The sequence below is a fragment of the Typopeltis vanoorti genome, chromosome 26 (assembly GCF_054136105.1).
Source record: "Typopeltis vanoorti isolate ZY-2024b chromosome 26, IOZ_Tvanoo_1.0, whole genome shotgun sequence".
NCBI lineage: Eukaryota > Metazoa > Arthropoda > Arachnida > Uropygi > Thelyphonidae > Typopeltis > Typopeltis vanoorti.
In genome coordinates, this window is record NC_143574.1 from 21,048,308 (window position 1) to 21,063,342 (window position 15,035).

Genomic DNA, 15,035 nt, shown 5'->3' on the forward strand with positions numbered 1-15,035 from the left:
TTGTGGGAGATTTGATTCCATGAAGGAGTTAAATATAGGCTAAATTGGTTCAAGCTTTTATAAACAATTACTTGATTATAATCAACATTGACAGAAAGTCAAGATCCATGTTGTGGCTATGGAAAAAGTTCATAGCTATAATTTCCACATTCACATGATGCATTCCACAATTCTCCAAGCAAAGAAATTTTCTTTAGTCTAATCACCTTTCCCCTTATACAATACTTTCTACAATTTTTTTGCAGCCCCTACTTAATGATGCTTACTCATCCATTTAATACCTACATTTATCCTCCTGATCCTGGTTATATAAAGATACAGTACTGCTTCTTCAGAAGGCAATTGAAGATGACCAATTTCCCAGACAATGCAAGAATTTTTCTAGATTCATAAGACATGGTACTTCTCCAAGTTGAATCCTCAGCTTATCAGCTGTGCTATAATTTCACATATCCCTTAACTGAAAATTCCACATATTTGGCAATCTCCCAATTCAATCTCATGAGAAAAATTGTGGCTGTCATGTTAGTACAACTTGTGCTATCACCAGATATAGCACTCAAATCCCTACTATTACATAGTCTTGGGTTAATTCTCCTAGCAGGTCTATAAAACGTCACTTCATGCAACTTATTACTCCTACACTTTCATAGGCAGTGATCTATAGCAAAATGCTATGTATACTGTTTTCTCCTTCCAATCTGTCCCTGTAGCTGAAGGACAATATTTCTCTCTGCACTCACTGTGTTAATTTGCATATGAGCACCTACCACACTCATGTACACCTTAGGACTAATACAATCAACTAGAATTTGATTGTGTTGGCCTCTATCCCAATTTCAGATCAATGTAGTGCATTTGAGGCTATCCCGAACTTTTTAGCTTAGTTCTCATTAACAAATTTTAGTTTTATTCTTTACCCAAGAGTAATGGAAAAAACATTAGCACTTCTGCTCTGAACTGCTTGTTTTACTTATACTAAAGGAGTTACTTTCAGTCAAAAAATATGTAACAACCATTTTTTCACATATCAAGGAGGTATTTGAAGTTCACACTAACAATTCACTAAAAGGAAGTATTAACTTGTCTGATTTACTGTCTTGAATCCTCTATAATTGAACCATAATTGTTCCAGACCTCCATGGAGTAATATAACTAGTTATGGGAAGCCCATCTTAGAACCCATTTATCCTTTGGATAGTCACCATTATCAATACAATGAATTCAGTTAGACCATCCTCCATGCAAAAAACATACCTCTTACTCATTTTGGTCATCCATCTCTGTACCCTCATTAAGGTAAACTATTCAAATCTTTATGTACATCTGATATAATCCAGTGGCTTAACCATTTCTCTAATGGTTAAGGTCCTTAGTTCACTTTTACCACCTTTGCAACACTTGCAAAGTTCCTCCATCAACTAATCACCAAGATCTCTTGCCTTGTCTGCTTGTACCATAGATACAATGGTACAAACAGACAAGGCAAGGATTACCATAATATCGCACACACCTCTACTGGACAGCCGACCAGTTTCCAATCCAATTTGCTAACCTGATATCCAAACCCCCTCATGTGTTGCAACTTAAAGGTGCCACAGCTTATCAAATCCTTTGCAAAATCTAAAAACAGGCACAAGGGAAAGTGCTTGTCCTTTGTCAGCTGCACATCAAATTACAAAAAGGTAAGCAAATTACTGAAACAAGAGAGGCTCTTTTAAAAAGCTGCATGTGCCCAATTTTGTATATCTAATTTCTCTAAGATCTTAACCACAGAAGAAATACAGAATGGCATATAGTTTGATGCCTACATTCACCACTTGTGCAATGTCATTATTTTATTCTCAATCCATTCCAACTGCACACTTTTCTAGTAACCAAGCTCATTTCTTTGAACGGCCAGGTTAGAGCTCTTAGCACATTCTCTTAAAAAAAAAAGAAAAAACAGCAAAATCCCATTTCATCCTATTGGATTTAAGAATTCAGATTATAGTATTTCAAATCACATTCTCATTCACTTCTAAGCCTTCACACGCTTTCATTTTTCCTGAAAGGATACTTGCTTTTCTAGGATGAAATGCCTCAGTATCATTAAACAGTTCCAACATATCTGTATTGGTCATTTGACCTTTTCCATCTAACAGAAAAGTTCATTTTCTTTGGACTGCAGTACTAGTCTCGTGTATTCCATTTTAGTCTTTATTATACCAATCACTTTCTTAACCCAAGTCATGCCTCATGAAAAAGCTCTCCATCTCTCATCCCTTTTTCATATAACCTTTCATCTATAGCTCCTGCAATTTTATTAGTCATCTACTTTACACCAAATCCCATTTTTCATTTGAGGAATGCAGTTTGCCACTGCTATGAAGTTTCTTCATAGCAGTGGCAACCCCCCCCCTCCCTCATGTCACTCCTTTTCAATTTTTCCATTCATGGAGCCATCACCTGCCTCATTCCACAAACTCCTCCTTGATACTTGCAGATATCTATTCAAGTCTCCAAGTCAGGACTACATGGTCATTCACATCTTGTCCTAGTGGGGACAAGACTGACAGCTACAATCAGATAACTTATTAAGTGACATCTCCAGGGAGTCCAACACTCACCACTGTCTTCACCATTCAATCCAACTACAACTAACCTCAACTACACAAATGCCATCTACCACCCACCACTAGTATTTCCACAGACGGTCACAAACATCCATGGCAGGATTTGAACCCAGAGCCTTTTGGCTGGAGAGTGGATATGCTACCACTCTGCTAACCAGGAAGACACTCTTGATCTTTGTGTTTTCTCTACTTGTTCCCTGACACTTGTCCTTCAAGAATTCCATTCCTTCACTGTATACTGCTATAGTCAAAATATCCCATAGTGATCACTCAATCTGATCTACTTCCTGCTTATATCACCCCTCCGTTCCCTGGCCTATAGCAACCTCAATTTAAATATCTTCTCCCACCTTGATCTCACACTTGAAACTATTAGTAGCATTTCCTTCCAAATTCTTTACTACTAGAGGATTCAACTCATAAATAACACTCCATCCTGTTTGCTGTTCCTTTCCTTCAAGATGTGCTGTACCCTTCTTATTGCTGCTCTTTAAATTCTGCATTACCACATCTGGGTAAAAAATGGTATCTTTCTTGCTGCTTGGTTTCTAATACCACACTCAAATCTGAGCTCCTGATTTGTACTGAGATCATTTCTACCAACTATCACATTATCCACATGCCTCTTTCTTTTCCATACACACAAGTTGTTTCTCCAAGCAAGTACCCAAATATTTCATTCTGCACCAGGAATCATCGATTCTCTATACAATGCTCCTGTCAGACCCATTCATTCCTTGCATCCTCACTCTAGTTATCCCTCCTTGTTCTATTTTTCTCTCATCTTTCCCTAGTTTGCTCATTCTCTATCCTGTCATTTCTATCAACTTTCTCTAATAGTCTTTGTTAGTGTCATCAGCCAGCCTTGCAATCTCTCTCTTCATGAGTCAACTAATTTTCATACCTTCCACTTTCTCAACCTATCTTCCTCTCCAAGCCTCCTACTCACTTGAAATTCAGACATTTAACACCATCCTTCAAATCTTCCATATCTAGTCACATTCCCTGATGTCAAGTCCCTTGGCACTTGTAGCTTGTCTTCCTCACCTTTGTTCACTTCCTTTGTACATTTGTAAATGAGCAGGAAGTGTGCATGTTACAGACAAAGCATGCTACAAAATCTTATACTATGCAAAATGCAAGCTTACAAATGGGTGACAAACTGGATGACAATGAATCAAAATTTATTTTAAGTTCCCTTGAATCAAATTTCATAGTCATACATACAAATCCTTTGTTCTATTCTCTTTGCACAGATCATTCAATTCTGTATTTGGATCAAGATTTAGCATCGTTCTCATTTCAGGTTTAACATTCTTATGACTCAAAACTCCATTTTAATCTAGGTCCTATCTATCTAGACAACTTTCTAGATCCAAATCTTACTATTATATAGTATCTAGCTAGCTATGGCTCATCATATAGAATTATGTTCCTGATTTTCAGGGAGTTTGTATAATGGTTTTCTCTTTATTTTTTAGAAACATTTAGAAAAAAGGCTCAGTAATTTATTTTATTTTATCTAAAACAGAATGTGTCTAATTATCCTGCAACAGACACCAATTATATATTTTTAATGAATATAGGTGATAGATAATTATGGAAAAATCTGTCTTGAAATAGAAGACTTTCTTGGATTTGCCTACTCAATTGCCAGCCTGGCTGACTAAGTGGTAGCGTATCCGCTCTCCAGCCAAAAGGCTGCGGGTTCGAATCTTGCCGTGGGCATGGATGTTTGCGATTGTCTTTGGAAATACTAGTGATGGTCGGCAGTAGATGGCGTTGGTGTAGTTGTGGTCAGTTGGTGGATTGAGTTCTGGAGACAGTTGTAGAGCAGGTGCCCTCCCTCGATGAGTCTTTGGACTCCCTGGAGGTGTCAAATAACAATTTTTCAGAATTTTATTACCATACCTATGGTTCTAGTTGGCTCTATTTTATGTGCTCTTGTTTCACACTTCTCATTTACTTGAACTCAAAATGAAATTCCTGGTTGATGCTTTTGCTCATCTTCTGAACTGGAATGTATCCTTTAAAAACACCCTTTGATATTTAGACATCTCCATGGAGTCAGGAGACACAGGAGGCAACACTAGCCACTTTTCCCACAATAAACATATCTCTTCTTGCTCATTTTCAGGGCACTCAATTATTTCCAGCAATCCACATTTCTTCTTCTGCAGCTTCTCCCACTTAAGTGGGGTCACTGTTGATGATGAGTCTCCTCCACATCCTCCTGTCTTGGGCTGTCACCACATCCAAGTTCTTCATCCTCAAGTCCTCCTACTAGCTCCCTCCATCTATTCTTTGGCCACCCACGCTTCCTCCTTCCTTACAAATCCATCTGCATGACCCTTCTTCCCACATATTCGGCCTCCCTCCTCATCACATGACCAAACCATCTCGGCCTTGTCTTCTGTATCTTCGCTCCTAAGTTTGTAACTTTCACTGTTCCCCTTACATAGTCATTTCACCAGCACTCCACAGTGACTAAGCTTAAAAAGTCCACATACCTTTAGTATCCACACTTATACATCTTCAAAGGATACACTTAGTTCTCTTCCTGCTTGTCCTGTTAAAAGCAATTTGTATCAATCTTAGCAATTTGTACACCTTCAATTTATCCTTGTTAGGAAGCAATTCACCATTGCTCAGTTCTTTGGATCCTCTCTAATTTTAAGATTTAGCCATACCATAGCTTTCTAAAAGGCTATGGTAGCTACATTGACCCTTAAGCACATCACTAATTTCTATATATTTAGATTTCTTTTTTGCATTTTCAGGCTATAAGTGAACTTTTATATTACCCCATCTCACATTAGGCAGTTTCAAAACTTGATCTTGCTGGTGTAACAAGATCTCTTCTTGCTTGCAACTCTATTATAACTCAACTCATTCTATCACCAGGAGCATTACATTCTCCAAATTTCTTATATGATATTCCTAATATTATTTAATATTCCTAATGAATTTAGGATTAGTAAACAATGCATGACTGATCTATACCATGAATTGTTATAGCGATATCTTACAGATATGATCCACGGACATGTATCTGTAGATGTATATCTTGCTGACCAACTACATTGAGAGAAGTAAAAAGGATCTATTTGGGCAGAGGAAGCAGCCTACATTTACCATATATAATTCAAGTTAAATGAACTAATTATTTTCATCCATATTATAAGTATCACTGATTTTTATTTATATATAAATTCAAAACACTTAGATGGTAACTACAGCAACACTGTAAAATGAGGAGCAAAATCTAAATTTATTGAATTTCTAATATTTCAAACAAGCATCTTTGGAGTGCAGAATTGTTATAGAATACACATGCACTCAAGCAGGAAGTTCAACTCCCACTCATAGAAAGTCATGAGACAAGAGTACAATAGTACCACTGTAAGTCATCTAAGGATTTCTTTTTAATTTTATGATTTAAATATTTGATTATTATAATTCAGGCCACCATGGAGTCAAAACTCACTGTGGGAGGTCATTCCTAGAAAACAGTTTGTTATACCACTCCTTGAACTCACTCAGTTTGTACTCTCAACACTATCAGGAAATGCATTCGATACTTCAACCACCTGGCAAGCAAATAAACCACTCCCCACCCTCTTGCTCACAACTTCCTTTCATAACTTCCAGAGATGGCCCTCTTTTCCTTCTCCTTTCCCCTGTTCCACCAAACAAAAGAAACTCCCCATAATAAATTTAGTTTAATCCTTTATCCAAGTGTGTGCAAACAAAGTTTGTGCCTGAAAGTATCTTCAGGACTGAGGTAAGGTGGTACAACACCGGACAACTCCTTGAAAAGGTGGAGCAAGCTACCAACACTTGCTATCTCAGCATCTCCCGTAATGCAAAACGCATCTCCTTGCGGATATGTATAATGTTATGCATCAAATGGGAAGGGCCACTACCCAGACTAGTTTCTACCTTTATTGAGGTCTCTTCAGTGGGAACCAGGCCCAAGTGAAGATACCAAGGCAGAAGCATTAGCAAGGTCATCTCCTCCTATAGGAGCTGCCAAACAGTGTGCCACCTTTTTATTAAATTACTCTGGATTTAGAGAGATGTTGAAAGTTTATTTTTCACTTGGTCAGACTATAATAAATTTAGTTTAATCCTTTATCCAAGTGTGTGCAAACAAAGTTTGCGCCCGAAAGTATCTTCAGGACTGAGGTAAGGTGGTACAACACCGGGTGACTCCTTGAAAAGGTGGAGCAAGCTACCAACACTTCTATCTCAGTATAAAAATCTCTCAAAAATATCTCAGTACATAAACTTTCAACATCTTTCTCTAAATCCAGAGTAATTTAATAAAAAGGTGGCATACCATTTGGCAGCTCCTATAGGAAGAGATGACCTTGCTAATGCTTCTGCCTTAGTATCTCCATTTGGGACTGGCTCCCACTGAAGAGACCTCAATAAAGATCGAAACTAGTCTGGGTAGTGACCCTTCCCATTTCATGCATAACATTATACATATCTGGAAGGAGATGTGTTTTGCATTATGGGAGATACTGAGAGAAGTGTTGGTAGCTTGCTCCACCTTTTCAAGGAGTTTCCCGGTGTTGTACCACCTTACCTCAGTCCTGAAGATACTTTCGGGCGCAAACTTTGTTTGCACACACTTGGATAAAGGATTAAACTAAATTTATTATAGTCTGACCAAGTGAAAAATAAACTTTCAACATCAAAAAAAGAACTCTAGTGTCAACTCTGTAACCACTTCTCAGTGTTTAAGTCTCAATCATATCACCTCTCCTATCTACCAAACTCTGTAGTCCACATTCCCTCAGTCAATCCTTATAACTAACATTATATAGTCCTGAAACTATCTTTGTTATCTGCCTCTGTACTCTTTCCACAATTAATTTATCTCCTTCAGATCCTGGGGACCAAATTTGAGAACAATAGCCCAGGTGTGTTCTGATCAGGGCTTTATACAATGGAATGACAACACTTATCTCAGGTTAGAATCTCAGTATTGCAGCAATCCTCTGGGTTACCTTCACCACCTTTGCAAGGTTTCCTGAATTTCAGGTTTTTATCAATCATTACTCCCCTCCCCCAAATCTCATCTCTTACTTCCTCCAGAGGATGCCACTTCCCATTGATATCCCAAACTTCAAGACTTTACATTTTACTATATTCAACTACCACATTCATTTGCCCATCTTCAGTTTATTTAAATCCTCATGCAGGGCTGCCACATCTGCACTATTACTAATAACTCTTCCTAGCTTTATATCATCTGCAAACAACTGAATATCCCCCTGCAATCCAGTAACAATGTCATTGATATAAAGGTTAAACAATACAAGTCCCAGTACTGAGCCCTGTGGAACACCATTTTTAACCTGCTTCCTTGATATACCATACACAACTGATACTAATCAGATAGCCAATCCTGAATCCAGTTGACTAACCTGACATTTAAACCCATGTTCTGCAACTTAAATATCAGCTTATCATGTGGAACCCTGTCAAATGCCTTTGCAAAAAAGGAGGACATACCTTTCCCTCATCAACCGCTTGTGACGTTATATAAAAGGCAAATCATATTACTAAAGCAAGAGTGCCCCTTAACAAATTGTTGTCGACTCTCACAGATTACATTACCCCCATCTGCCAAATGCTGTATATGTCCCTCACTAATTTCTCCAAGATCTTAACTATTGATGAAACATAAATTGGTCTATAATTTGACACTTCCAGTCTGCTACTGCCCTTATGCAATAGCACTATCTAATCTTCTTTCCATTTCCATAGCAACTTTCATTGAAAAGCCAGGTCAAGGGAGCTATCAAATTCTTGAGCACATTCTCTCAAAACCCATGGCAAAATTTCATCTAGTCCCACAGCTTTGACATCCAGAGTACTAATTATTTGAAATACTCCTCTTGCACCCTAAACCTCGAACCTGCCCTATCCCTCTAGTATTAAAACTACCCTACTTCTCCAGGATGAAATACTCCAATAAAATGTTCATTGAACAACTCCACTGTCCTTTGCATCAATCACTATTCCCATTTTTATCCTAAATGTCATTCTTCCATAATAATTTCTCTTTGTACTGGCCACATAGCTAAAAAATTCCCTAGGATTTTTTTTTGGATCTCAGGGTCAATCTCTTATATTCCAGTTTTGCTTTCCTTTTACCATATTAGTCACTCTCTCTCTCTCTCCTAGCCTGAGAGTTATATTCTTCATGCATCTGCTCTCCTTATATCTCTTCCATAACCTCTTTTCACCTGCAGTTCCTGTTTGATAGTGTTTGTCATCCACTTTACACCAAATTGTGTCCTCTTATTCACTCGTGGAATACAGCTTACTATTGGTGCTAACAAATATTCCTTCACAATTTCCCAAGCACTAATGATATCTCACCCTTCCAATTCCTCTCTGTGGAACTGCCAATTTGATATCAGACTATTATAATCACCTGCCTTATAATTCCACATATTTCTTTTTCTTTGATACTCCTGCATGTGTATTCATCTTCCAAGTGAAAACCACATGATCACTCTCTCCAACTGGGAGAAGAGATGTCATCTCAGTTATAATCAGCTCTTCTGATGCTATGACCAAATCCAAACTCTTGAACCTCATGTTCCTTCTATTATATGTCTAAGACATTTGTCCCTCAAGAATTCTAGACATTCCATTCCCTTATTACTACATGCATTTTTGTCTTCCCAATTTATACTGCTGTAGTTAAATCTCCTATAACAATCACTCTTGTTGCACTTGCAAAGCTCAACTGCCTAAACATCTCCCCACCCTCTGTGCTCCTTGGCTTGTAGCAACACCTACTAAATACTGTCTTGCCCACCTCTACCTCACACCATAGGCTTTCAAAACTATTAGTGTCACTGCCCACCAAAGCTGCTATTCCATGAGGATATAAGTCACTTATTAGCAGTACTCCACTGGTAAAATTCATTTCCCACCTAAAAAAACAAAACACCCATGCTCATGGAAAATTTGAATCCACAGTTTATTGGTTGGGAAGTGGATGCATTAATCACTTAATCATTTGTAGAAATGATTTCCAATTTTAACTAAAAGAAACAAAGTAATGTCTTAATCTATATTGCCCTGCAGAGCAAAATAAAAGCTCTATTAATGATGTACTGAGATAACATCCAAATCTTTGGAAAATTAATGCAGCTATACTTATTCAGATTATGAGTGCTATTCTAAATTATGACTGTATTAATTTTTTGATGCTTCTAAAAATGGTCAGACATGTAGCAATCTTATGTGCCATAGTAGTCTCTCATTATCTTTGGGGCAAGATATTCTGAGCACTCTTTTCCAGTCCTAATTTGACATGATAGTGAATGTAGTTTGTTCAAGGTAGATGTCCTGCTTTGAAGTGATTGATTTAACAAGTTGCAGCACATGGAATTTATGAGACATTTGAAACAGATGAAGGTTGCTACTTGAATGCATAGTTTGTGGCATGCACTTTATATTTATGAAAAACTCAGAACTCTAGATTAAAAATAAATAAATTTAAAAAAATATAAAAAAAAACGAAATTGTGTTTCAATTTTTTTTTTGACATTATTTTGCCTATTTTATAGGGGTTGTAGCCATTGGTAGAAAACTTGTGGCATAACAAAACAAGTAGTTTTATGTGCAAGTGCTTTGATGATACACCATCCCAGAAGTACTGCAACTACTCAATATATCTTTCAGTGTAAGTTTCCAACCATCAAAGAAAAACCATTTGGAAAATTTAACAGTGTCCAAGAAGTGAATTTTCCTACTGATAGGTGTACTTCTGGATGCTACTGTTTAATCAGTTTATCTCAAACCCTGTTCTATGTGTTTGAGATAAACTGAGGATATGTCATACAATATCTCACACCAGCTAGTCTAAAGACTTGAGGCCATTTCTAGTTGCACAATGCCTAAGGTGGCTTTCCCTAAACATTCACTGAAGACATTGCTCTAACTTATTTCACATACCATAAGAAAGCACCTAGACCTCACTTTTCCTAAGTCTTCCAGGAAGTTGCAATTTTTTTTTTTTTAAGTCTAAGAGGATCTTAGATTTCCTTACAAAGATGTCTTATTTTCTCTAAGTTTAAAGAACACATTCTCTCAGTCTTATAATTACATATACCAGATTCTTAGTTATTCCCAGTTTTTTTTTTTTTGGGGGGGGGGGTTGATATCCATCCCCATGTAACAACTATTGTTGTAAGGGCAGTTTAGATGTGGTCGTCTAGATTTAAAGCCAGACTGCTTCAAATAAGCAGCCAGAGTTACTCCAAATTTTTAATTAACACATCTGTACTCACAGAACCACCTAACACCAAATCCATTTGAGCATAATCCATCCTCAAAATGCAAATCTTTTCACACAGTTACCATATACATCATATCATTTCTCCAGTACACTACATTTGCAATCTCAGCTCACATGCATCATCTTGTCATCTTGGCAATAAATCTATTCTCTCTTAAAACTCATTCTCTCAAAGATTAATTAGTAACAGTTTAAGAGCAGAAACCAAGTGATGTAGAGATAGCATACCACTATCACAACACTTAGTTTCTACTCTGTCTTAATGGAAATAACTTAAAGATACCAAAAGAAATTATATTCTTGATTTCATCTTTTATCCATGTGCAAAAAAAGTTTGCTTGTGAAGAAACTTCATGACTGGGCTACTTATACATGGAGGTCAATGACTTCACATCAATTGCCTTAGCATCCTATAATGCAAGGCACATATCCATAAGGATATGTATCCTATCTACCAATAATTGTCCAGAAAGTTTAGCAATTGATACCAGCAGGCAAACCCTAATATTAGGAATGTCCACCTTTGGCTTTGATCACCTCCTGCACCCTTTGAGAGAGGCTTTCCACCAATGTACAGCAGACATCAGGAATTTGTCTCCATTCCTTCAATAAAGCAGTACTGAGCTCAGTGACAGATCTTAAAAAGGACGTGCTGCTCTGGACTTCAATCGTCACTCCAATTTGTCTCACAGAGGTATAATGGGGTTCAGGTAAGGGTTCTTCACAAGCCAGGGCATTTGTTTAACACCAATCTCTTCATACCATTCCATAACAGCTGAAGTTCTGTTGCATGAGGCATTGGTTTCATTCAAGTCATGATCTACTTTTCAAATGCTCTGCTAAAACGTTATTATATACAAAAATGTTAACTGAAGCAAATGGTACACAAATCAAAACTACTACCTAAATTACAGCAAACTTCTAACTATAAATGGAATAAAAATGACCATATTTTTGCTTTCATCAAGCTCTTGGATGCTAAAAAATGGTAAATATTAACATTAACTTGCTTTTTTGATTTAATGAGTTATCCATAACTCAAGATTTACATTTATAACAGCATGCTGAGTGAGTTCATCTCCAATAAAGTGCAACATTTGAAAGTAGCTTGAGATAGTCCTTAAGTTTAGAATAGTTAAGGGGGATGGGAGAAGAATGACCAAGCATGTGGGACTGCAAAACAGTGGTTACCATAAACTTATTTAAAGGGAGCTTCAAGCAGTGCCATAGCAGAAACAACAAGCACTGACAATTTGTAGGAAATGGTCAAGGGATATTTGAGAGAGGCATTGTCAAACTGCATATCAAGGATCAGGAAGGCAAGTCTGATGATATTAAGTTGACAAGTAGCATCATTAAGGACTACAAAAAATGCAATATAAAAGGTGAAATGCAAAAAAGCTTGTCAATTGCATATGCAAGAGTCAACCAGTTTGGTAAGGAAGACAAATCAGATCAGAAAAAGTTAAGAAGCCAAAGGACAAAGATTTCTTTAACTATGTAGCAAATAAAAGTGATGATGAAAGAATGTCTTGAATAAATGCAGATGTACAAAAAGGAAACAGAACTAACTTAATTATTGAGTGATTACTGAAAGTGATATCTCCAGATGAAGTAATAAAATAATATGGCAGGGATATGTCAGCAGAGAGCCAAATGAAGGCACTTAGGAAACTACAAAATCTGATAGTGTGGTTGTAGGATTAGATTTGATATTGGCTTATGCGGAAGCCAATATCAAATCTAATATTGAATTCAATGTTGACACTACCTCCAACCAGGCAGTCTCAGCACTGGCTAAGTTGCAAGAGGACAAGGAGAATAAGATGGATCCAAGACAACTTACAAACTATACTTACTATTTTAGGAACGGAAGTGAAGGTTTCATAAAAAGTGATGAAAACCAGAGTTCACAAGTTGATACACAGGAATGATATCCTATTGGAGATACCACTACTTTGTGGAAGGAGGGGATGGGGAAGTCTTGCCTTAGAAAGATGTTTCTAACAGAGTGGAGTTCATAAAAGGAAGTGGATACAGTGACTTGACAAAAGCACTTCACAGGACATGCTACATAATCTGTTAAGTAAACTGGAGAATAAGATGTGATGTACCACAAGGCTATATATTTTGTCCACCAGCTGATTAATTCATCACTTATAATGGAGACTGCATGAAAAGGATAATCCTTCAAAGCCATTTTTACCCAGAGAGGTTGCAAACCTATTATAGTATATTTGTACCATAGATAGGCAAGATTTTTTTTGTTTGTTTTATTAATATATATATATAAAAAACCCTGCTTTAGAGACCAATTTCAAACTTTAAGCAATTTTGGGCCTCTACAGCATGGTCTTGCATATGGCAATGAAATTCATATCCCATGACAAGATTTGAACTTGTTGGCTGCTGATTTTTTCAATCAGCAGGCCATAAGTTTAAATCTTGTAGGTATGCTAATTACTTGGCCAACCAAGCAGGCATATTTGCTGAGGATAGAGCTCCTGCAGAATGACTTGAATAAACTGACACTGTAGCAAGGATAATGCTTTGGAGTGAAAACATTAAGCTATGAATGATACTGATGGAGTTCCATCAGTATCATTCATAGCTTAATGTAGGAATTTGAAATTCAGGGAGACATAGTTGGATGCTAGAAGACTGACAAGCAGGGATAGAGAAGTTATTTCTCTTTATAAAGCTTTGATTAAATTGAATGAATTAAAGCTAGTGCTTTAATTTGGTTGCTTGGGAGATGAAGTGATGGAGAGGATTCAGCGATGGCATCATAAGAGACTGAAGATGTGCATGTTACAAAAATTAATTTGTACAGAAGAGAACAAATTATGCATGTATAAATTGATAAAGAATTCTAAAAATTTTATCAATTTTAATTGAAGCGAAATTTCATATTTTCAATAAATAAAAGAAACAAGAGGCCACCACTAGATGGGTTGTCAAGAAGAATGTATTGCCAAAGATGGTTGCAATTTCAATGTCAATGAACCAGTTTAAGGAATCGTATGATAGATACTGTGTGAATAACGGGCACCCTCCAACAAGTGACTACGTGGAGATGTTCATTTAACAGGATGCATAACAGACATCAGTTTGCAGAGTTATGGAAAGATTATTGAGATATTCCGCAGTGGGCATGGATGTTTGTGATTGTCTGTGAAAATATTAAGTAATAATAAGTAGCATTTCCCTTACTAAATGAAAGTATGGAATGTTAACGGAAGCAGCCCTGCATTCTACACCCGATCAGGCAAGTCTTACAATGAAGGCTTCAACGTCAAAGTTTTTACTAAATTCTCCATCAAAAAAATAAATAAAATAAAATAATAATAAAATCTGTAACGCAAAGGCTTTTTTTTCTTTAAATAAAAAGGTACCTTTTTCATAATTTTCCCTAGATTCTCTTTTACAAATAATCTCGACTGGTTTTGTTTCAGTTATCCCAGCGTGAAGAACGAGCAATTTCTTACCTACCCTTTTGGAAACTAGCCACACCTGCAACATAACTGTTACCACTATCATTATACGGCGATTGGTTGATAAGTTTTCGCTACTTCCCGTAAAACTACTACTATTTTTTTTTTTTTTTTTTTTATTGAGCGTTAAAACTACTACTCCAATTACGTCGTAACGTAAGAAAAAACTAGTTCACGAGAAGATTATAAATCTTGCGAGTGTGTATCGTATTACTTGGTACTGCGAACAGGTGAATATCGCAGTTACTGCTAACACATACACATAAAATGACTGCGAGTATGACAGTTTTCCTACCCTTCATCGACCCGCTAATTAAGTATTTAGGTGTATATGAAATTAAGCGTTGCACGGTAAACTAGCCTTGTCCTCCTACTCCCAGAGCTCTAGTCATCTGAAATCGGAAATTTCAAGATACGCTCTAACACCGGATATATGTACGCTCGAGGCCATCGCCCTTTTACAGAAGTCTATTACAGGTAGTATCCCCAAGTCAGAGTACGGCACGCCCTTTTGTTTACCGGTAACTTCTGTTCAGAATCAAGTGGCTCTTTGGACGCATTATGTTGTAAAAATGTAAGATATTGTTTTAAACG

General features: G+C 37.0%; 1 protein-coding gene across 2 annotated transcripts in view; it reads right to left on the reverse strand.

The window, feature by feature from the left end:
- LOC150092392 (very long chain fatty acid elongase AAEL008004-like) overlaps nucleotides 1-15,035 on the reverse strand; it is an 84,209-nt gene that overhangs the window by 68,406 nt on the left and 768 nt on the right. The window lies entirely within an intron of this gene.